Below are 8457 nucleotides of genomic sequence, written 5' to 3'. Positions count from 1 at the left end.
ATTCTAATTTTTGAGATTAAAGAAAGAAACCCCCCCATCTACAGATCCTTATCATCGTTGCTGCTGCCAGAAGTGATCTTCTCTTTCTCCTTTCCCTGTCCTGCCCTCAGGAAATTTGCCCTGAGAAGGTTCCACACCTATCTTAGGAGCATACTAGCTGCTTCAGGGCACTTGCTGGGTGCTATGCAGTTCTGTTTTGCTACTTTCATTACTTGAAACTCATATGGGATTAATAAAGGGCCAGCAAGAAGGAACATGTTGTGGCACTCTGTATATAGGGATGAATCCCAGCTTTGTGGTTAGTCTTTTTCTACTTGCATATATGATGCAGCTGAATGACTTAACCTGCAGTTGCCTGACTGTTAAGTCTCCAACACTACATCAAGAGATGACTGCGGTGCTGGTGATGGGTTGAAGAAAGCAACCAAGAACGCTGGAGCCAGTTTTCACAGTTCACCCCACAGTTCACCCCATAAAATCCAGAATTATTTTAGATTCCTATACATGGCAGTGTCCAAGACTGCATTTTTCTATCTTAATATGGCTAAAGGGTTGCAATCATTGCCCTCAGAGCAGAAATCCCTACTGTCATGTATGATTTACGTCATGCTCAATGCGCTCTAAAGCACTGCATCAGGGGATGTTCTCTCTGCACTAAGAAACTGAAACTACTGTTGAATGCAGATGACTGCCAGCTGAATAGATTTTCTCACTGGGAATTACCAGTGCTTGCCAAGCTGCAGTGGGTGGCCATTGCTTTTCTTGGGGAATGTGAAAGGTTCCTTTGGTTCGTTAGAGCCCTGAGTAAGACCAGTGTAACCAAGAGATACGTACCTCCCACTGAGATCCTGCAGTGCCATAGTCAGCAGAGACACTTCTGCTGATGCCCTGCCTGTAGTGACAAACAGGCTGAGTGCTTCTGACAGGGCACACCACATAAAAGTCTTATAGTTTTTTCCCTCCTTATGGTCCTGAAATATATTTATATTTTACATCTCATCTGTTGCATTTTAGTGTCTGCTACAAAAGCCACCTACTGGACGTGTGGAGCATGAACTTTCCTTCTGGAATCAACCAGTTAAGTCCAATTACACTGTTACCTTTCTCTGAAACTGGCCCATGTCAGAAGGATTGTGGGGAAGGCGGAGACAGACCATTGATGACAGGTTTGAGTACAAGGATTATTGCAGTAATACAGTATTTTTCAATTACAGAATTGTGCTATATGGAGACTTCGTAATGTTGCTGAGAAATTATCCTTTGTAAGGATTTGTATTTCTTATCTAGAAATTAAGCAGGTGTGGCTTTTTTGCATTAAGAAAATTAGAGAATAAAGCAAGCAAGAAGGACTTACTTGAAGGAGTTTTTTCCTGATATTGATAGTAAATGCTCTTTCATCTTTCTTATATTCTTCCTGGTTAAAAGGCTTTTGAAACAAGGTGAATTTTTTTGTGGTCTTTACAGTTTAGATGCCTGTAAGCACATCACAGTGCTTTTCCACATTAGCAGATTTTTCTAGCAACATCAGCCAAAGGAAGCTGTCTACTGCCAAGGAAGCTCTGCAATTGCAAAACTGTGAAGAAAGACACACCAAGACGAATGGGAATTGTTTTATCTCTTCACACACCAAGACAAAGGAAAATTGTTTTATCCCCTCCAAAACCTGCCCCATTCTGTGCAACCTCGTTTTCAGAGCAATGATTATCCTGACATCTGGGTATGCTCAGCTGGGTTTGCTCTTGCTGGACTGTATCAATCAGACCCAGCCTCTGTTGCTAGTGATGCAATTTCTGAGTGGCTTCTTGGCTCAGTTCAGGGGTGGGATCCTCTTTTGCTGGGTTAGGACCAGCTTCATCCTGGCCTCCAACAATGGGTGGAACAGTTTCCTTGCCCTGCTTTTCTCTACAATCCCTTCATCTGACTGTTTCTTTGGGGTGAAGAGGGAATGCTGACATTTGTGATGCTTTGTTTCCCACCCTGTCTTTTTTTTTGCATCCAGAAGTCCTCCAGAGACCCAAATCCATCTTCCACACAGTGAAGCAATGCTGGAGAAGAGGAGGGGAAGGACTGCAGGCTGATTTCCAGGGGACTGCAGTGCTCAGCAGAGGGATTGTATCCAGGCAACCTGCTTCCCTTGCCTGAGACAAGGACACACAGCTGGGACTTTGGAAAACTAAGAAGAAGCTACTGTAAAGAGTGGGCTACATGGAGGCAGCAGGGGAAATGGTGCAGGGGGGAGCCGTGTTATTTTGAGCAGGTTATTTCTGCCCTGGCATCTTCATGACACTGGACCCGGCTGCAGTAGCCAACTGAGCCACCCAGCTGCTCCTTTCTAAGTCCCCACCAAAGGAACCGGCTTTTTCATTCTCAAACCTGAGGGCTTGCCTGGGGAAAGGGCTTGCCCTGTCTTTCACAGGAGCCATTCCCCAGCTCCTGAGCAAAGAATATAGTACACTATAATCCTGCCTCCTGGGGCACAGTGAGAAAAAGCCGTGTATTGTTTGGAAAGCTCAAATCCTGCGCCATGATGGATGGGCAGACAAAACAACATAGAAACAAAACAATGCAGACAAAACAACACAGGCAGAAGATGCTGTGAGACATCAGAGTGGCCCATGCTGAGGTCCTGCACAGACAAGCACCTCACTATTAAAACCTCCTTTATTGCATTGCTTTCTACCTCACCTGGTGCAGGTGTCTTAGATCCTGCACATCTGCTTTGACCAAGGTCCTAGGATTTGGGCCCAATTTCAGACCTCATATGTTGCTTTACCAGCCAGGAACAAGGGTGGGCTGCCATCAGCTCTGCAAAACACAGGGAAATCCTCCCCACAATGACTACCTCATTCTCCAGCTAAAGGCAAAGACCTGACTTTCTCCAGGATCCAGCACCTTCTTGCTTGTCAGCTGTTCATCGTTCACTGGCAAGACCCATCTAATGGCAAGGTAAAAGGTGTGTCCTTCAAGTGGAGCTGCCTACATGTCCTCCTCACACCTCTGGAGGTCCGGCTTTTAGGGATATTTAGGGACTCCGCACGGGATGAGGAAGCCCATCGCCCTTTGGCGAGAGATCCTCCAGGCTCCCAAACAGAGGGAAGTAAAATTGCTCTTCGTTCCTCTTTCATGCTCAAACAGTGCTATTGTCCCTCACCTCAAGCAGTCCCCTTTGTTTACAACAACTCTATTCTATCTCCCTATCTCCCTGCTCTTTCTTTACTGTCTCCTCCTCCCTCCTTCATATGGTTTTTCAGATCTGAGTTCCATCACCCCGTCTGCCTGGGCTGGCAAGACTGCTTATTAAGCAGAGCTAGGCTAGGAGGGGCTCCTACCCACGGCTCAGGCATTTCCTGACCTTTCAAGTGCCTCTCCCGGAGGAGTACCTCCGTTGCCTGCCCTTTGACTTTTTTCAGTGCTTTTTAACCTGTGACTGAGTAGCTCACAAAGTGTCGTTTGCCAAGAGGAGAGAAATGAACTGGGGGGAGGAAGGGGAGGGGCAGGGGGCTTGGAGAGAACATTAAGGAGCTAAAAATAACCATGGGTCAACTCTGAACGAGCCTGAGGCATTTCTCCTCCCCCTGCCCCCAGCTGATGCCGCAGTCAAAGAGAGGACAAGCAGCCATGAAATATTCCGACCGTCTTCAGAAGCGGCTCCTCTCCCTTCCCTCAGGGCATGCCTGATGCCAGGACGGTGATTGCTACACTACTATAGAAAGAGGAAAACAAACAAATTAAAAGGATTCTGCCCCAAAATAACCCCTCTGCCTCTTGGCACCATCTCAGCCACAGAAAATTTCGTGAACCACAGATGTTAGGCAGGAAAATACCTATTAGTTCCCATCGATTCTCCAACCAGGAGGTGAGAGAAGTTAGTGCCAGATTATTCCCTCCAGTCAAGTATATCAGACAAGAAATTCTCTTCAGAGACAACAGACAGAGACACAGATCTCCACAGCCTCCACTTTGAACACAGTGACTTCAGATATCCATCCAGGTCTGATTCAGAACGGCACATGGGGATGAAGCAAAGAAGCTTATAAAGCCCCATGATATAACATCTGGTGTTTGGTAAGATCTAACTAAGAACTGAAAACAAAGTTTTGTTTGTCCTAACCCATGACTTGCATGAGGAAGTTTCACCAGCTTGCATGTGAATTAAGAAGTAAGAAACACAAAGCAGAGGCAAGTGTTTTCTAATGTGCCTGCAGAAAGCAGTACTACTAATTTAAACACACTTTACATGGTATTTTTAAAACCTACACACAAATTTAAAGATAGCAGAGGCCGGCAGAGGTAAGAAATGCACTTGAACCAATCCAGTCTTTAACTCTCATTTCCCTTCTTTCAGATCCCTGCCTATTCAGTATACCAGACATGTTAAAGTATGCAGCAAATGGGGACATCATCAGCCTTCCTTCTAGTCCAGTGAATTGAACCAAACTCAAATTTCAATGTCTGGTTTCCCTCTCCAGTCTTCTTACAGCCTGAGCTTATGCACAAGGGATTCAGGACTACTAGAAGGTTTGATGTTTTTTCAAATGCATGTCCTACTAAAGGAAGTGATGCACACCTTACCAGCAGATTTCACAGCTGTAAACTGACATATGAGACATATCAGTATGCAGATATAATGAATTGTGAACCAGAATCCATAGGAGAGTGCTTTATGATTGTTTATGCTTTTCCCAGCTTCATCGGTGTTCCTGTGACCTTTCTGCTGTCACTCATATATTTCCCCATTCTTCCTATCTTCTACACCATCTTCTTGTCTGTCCCTGCCATTCAACTTCTGCTCCTCTCATGCTTTGAAATTTGAGAGAGAGAGAGCTAAAGACAGGAACCAAATTATACTAGCCAGGTATGGAGGCTGCAGGCAATAGTGATAAGAAGCACAACCACACAGATTTGTCATGTATAGTGCTACACACTGGGATTAACTTCAAGGTCTGGGGAGCTTTGCTTCTCTCACTATTTACAATATAAAACAAAAATAAATGAGCAGCTCTGAAGTGGAGAGGGGAAGTGGGCGAGATCCTCACAAATTCTGTGAATTTCCCTCCCTTTGACAACAAAATGAGAAAGAATAAAATTTGCTACAGAACTGGCTACTTCCCATTTGTCATCAGCCTGCAAAGCACTGTAGAGTCCAAGGAAAACATGAAGTTCAGCCAAGCTGAGCCTTCCCAGCTCTCAGACTGGGGACATTCCCACTGTGCTCCCTGAACTCTTCTCCAATGGGCCTGCTGACACCAGTGCACATTCACTGATATAACATAAAGGTGGGAGAAATTGAGCCAAATACATCCAGGGACTTGCAAACACGTAACCCAGCTAGTTACCTCTTCAGGCAGGACTAGCTCATGCAGAGCACAAAAAAAGGATAAAACAGCCCAGGAGTTGTGGGGAGGGAGATGGTGAACTGTTATAGTGAACAGGCCTGAAGGACCTAAGAGGCTCTTGTCACAAAGCCCCAGGAACAATCCATCTAACATTTGCCCTGAATCCTATCCTGTGGGGAATAAAGGAATGAAAGGAATTATCTAATCCTATCTTCCAATCCTGTGACCACCCTAACTAATCTCAACATTGATTTAAAGGGTAGTCTTCAGGATACTCTTACAAGATGCTTCCTGAAATCATTTTCCCTTCTGTTGTGAAAGTAGCCTTCTAGCTTTAAGAAGGTACCACTTGACATGGCTAGGGAAGGGCAGAGCTGAAGCTGAGTCTGTGAGAAAGCCCCTACTTAGCAGCACCTCTCAGCTCCCAGCACCTGACACTGGAAGGCTGCCATTCTCCTCTAATCCCAGAACACAAACCAGACCAGCCTTTTCCCACTGCAAGCTGCCTTAAGATACCATCATTGCCTTTTTTCAGAAAGGCAACCTGGACTGTATCAATGAGTGGTCTGGTGTCCAGCAGAGAAGTGTGACTCATTCTTTCTTTGTCACAGTCACAAAAGCCACAATAGAACATGTTGCCCCTGATGGCAGGAGACAGGAGAGGATGACCCAGAAGGTCATCCTTGAAAACCCTTTCTTCCAGTCCTATGTTGCTTGCCCAGCGAAACTGAGAGAGAAACAATGCTTTCAATGTTGAGAGAGAGGATCAAGAGACTTTAATTTGTCCCTGCTTTGCCACTGACTGTGAAGGGTTTAATGTATCCCTTCTATTACTTTACCTGTAAAACATGGGCACTAAAACACACTAAACACAAGAAAAGTGTAGAATTCAATGAATGGATAATTGTGTATCTTGGGAACAAAGTATGCATTTCCAATTAACTGAAAATATTCTCTATTGCCACCTGCCTTTGTAAAGCACCTTCATTGCTCAGGAAGAAACATGTAATACACAGTACACATTATTAAATTAGTCATTCACCCTACAATTCTATATGCCAGCATATTCATAATGTGCCAGTTGGTTTGGTTTCTAGGTGAGAAATGCACAATATTGAAATAAAATTAATGAAATAAAATTCTTCACATATTTCTGATTAGAAATGCTACAGAGGATTTCCAAAATTATGTTGTTAACAGAAAAACATATGGCTTGCCATGTCCAGGAGGTTTTTATTGCTGCAGTTGGTGATATGGTTTGGGACCCCCAAGACAAAAGATGTTACATAAATATCAAAGCAAAAGTATTTCAACAGTTTCTCACCAACAAAACCCTAATGGCTTTCTGCATACTTTGCATAGTTGCTTATTACTATTTTTATTATAATTTTTTAAAACTCAAGTAATATATTAATTATGATTGTAACTATTACTCCAGATTCTCTGATGTATTTTCTTTCAGATGGGACCAGAATCCCAATGACTATCTCCCAGTTTGGGCAGTTCTATCTTCTCCCACTACTACTGAGTTTCAGCTGGATATAATCTGATTCCTACCATAAGAGATGATGAAAGTGTTACTCTGTACTGTTAAATAATTGTCATGTGCATTGACTGCATTTCAACAATGGGATAAGTAACTTTTGTGTTTTATCTGTAAACACTTGGCATATTTCAAATTTAAATGCTTACTTAAAGAGTTAATTTCAAATTTTTGTGCTTAGTGATCTTTATCCCTTCTCTTTTAATTTCTTTCTAGTCCAGATCCCCTGGTCTAAGTGGGTGGGAAGATTACAGAACTCAGCTTAAAGTGTCTTTAAGCTACTTAAATACTTCTGCAGTAATTCTGGGGCTAGTGGCAGGTCAGTTTAGCTCCTAGGGATCACGCCAATGGCATCACCTGCTCAAACAAGACAGAGCTAGAAGATGGGACCTGCAGGTCGGAGCATTCATGGGCCAGATGAACATGGGAAAGCACAACTGCAGGATGAAAGGGCAGCAGCTGTAAGAATTGAAGATTTTCAGGGGGAGTTTTTAACCACTGGTTTGAGAATCAGCTGTGATTTCAACAGCCACATCTACCCAACTGGACTGAACCACCTCCAGCGCAGAAAAAGCCTCAGGGAGAAGATGAAAGTTTAATTAATTAATGCTTGTAAAATGCTTTGAGACCCTCAGATGGAACACACTAGAGAAGTAGAAAGACTTAATTATTTTTACCACCAATATTATGGGGGCCAGTGATAATATCTCATTTAGATGCTATAGTCCTTTCATTCTTTTTAGGCTGGATCTGACCTGCATGTGGTATCTGAGACCTAAGAACAGCCAGGAGAAATGGTGAAATTATAATCTCAAGCATTTGGTTTGTAAAAATCAAATATCCCTTTTCAGGGATATATGCTCAACATTTTGTCAGACCTGCTGCGAAAAAGCAATCAACCTACAGCATGAACACACTGAATTTGGCCTTTGTCTCCTGCCACAGCAGTTCTTTTTCCCTTATTTCACTTTACATTATTTTGCAACAGGAAATGTAGCTATTAGCTAAATGGCAGCAAAATATTCATACTGCCATTATCAAAGTTAACCTGCTGAATAAGCACAAGGAGGTACTGGCTAGTTTAGCAGGACAGGAAAACAGACTCCAGATCCTTTCACCTCCATGTCACCAGGTCCAGCCCAGTCTAGATTGATGATTGCAAAAATGCCATTTGACACGTTTTTGGCATGCTGGACAAAATTAACTGGGCAAGGGAAGGATGGAAAAATCTCAGCCCAAGTCCCACTGGGACAAGTGTCAACACTACAAATGGCACTGCCTGCCAGGTCAAAAAAGAGGCTATTGCATTCCTCAGGCACATTACTTCCAGGAGGGCAGGAATAATGTCACGACCATGTTAAAGAAATGCGCCCTGTCTTGCATGTACCTTTAGGACTCCAAAATCAACTGAGTGCCTTCCATCACAAAAATTATCTACTTTAAAGAGCAGAGGTGAGAAAGTGGTATTAGTGAGATGGGAGTGTTATTTGCTGGCACTTTCCCAAAAGTAGTTGTTTTAGGAATGTGCTTCAGGAAAGAAATGGGAATCTGGGAATTACTGTTAGTAACTATCTGTTG

The 8457-nt window shown here is 43.4% G+C and overlaps 1 long non-coding RNA gene across 1 annotated transcript; it reads left to right on the top strand.

Moving 5' to 3' along the window:
• Window positions 1-903: 903 nt before the first annotated feature.
• On the top strand, window positions 904-7047 carry LOC110477242 (uncharacterized). The gene is made up of 2 exons (XR_002466554.1): window positions 904-1077; window positions 6799-7047. It is a non-coding gene; the product is annotated as an uncharacterized LOC110477242 (long non-coding RNA).
• The last annotated feature ends 1410 nt before the right edge of the window (window positions 7048-8457 follow it).

Source organism: Lonchura striata, chromosome 6, assembly GCF_046129695.1.
Source record: "Lonchura striata isolate bLonStr1 chromosome 6, bLonStr1.mat, whole genome shotgun sequence".
NCBI classification, from domain to species: Eukaryota; Metazoa; Chordata; class Aves; order Passeriformes; family Estrildidae; genus Lonchura; species Lonchura striata.
The sequence above is the reverse complement of the archived record's forward strand: the minus strand, read 5'-3'. Positions and strand labels throughout refer to the sequence as shown.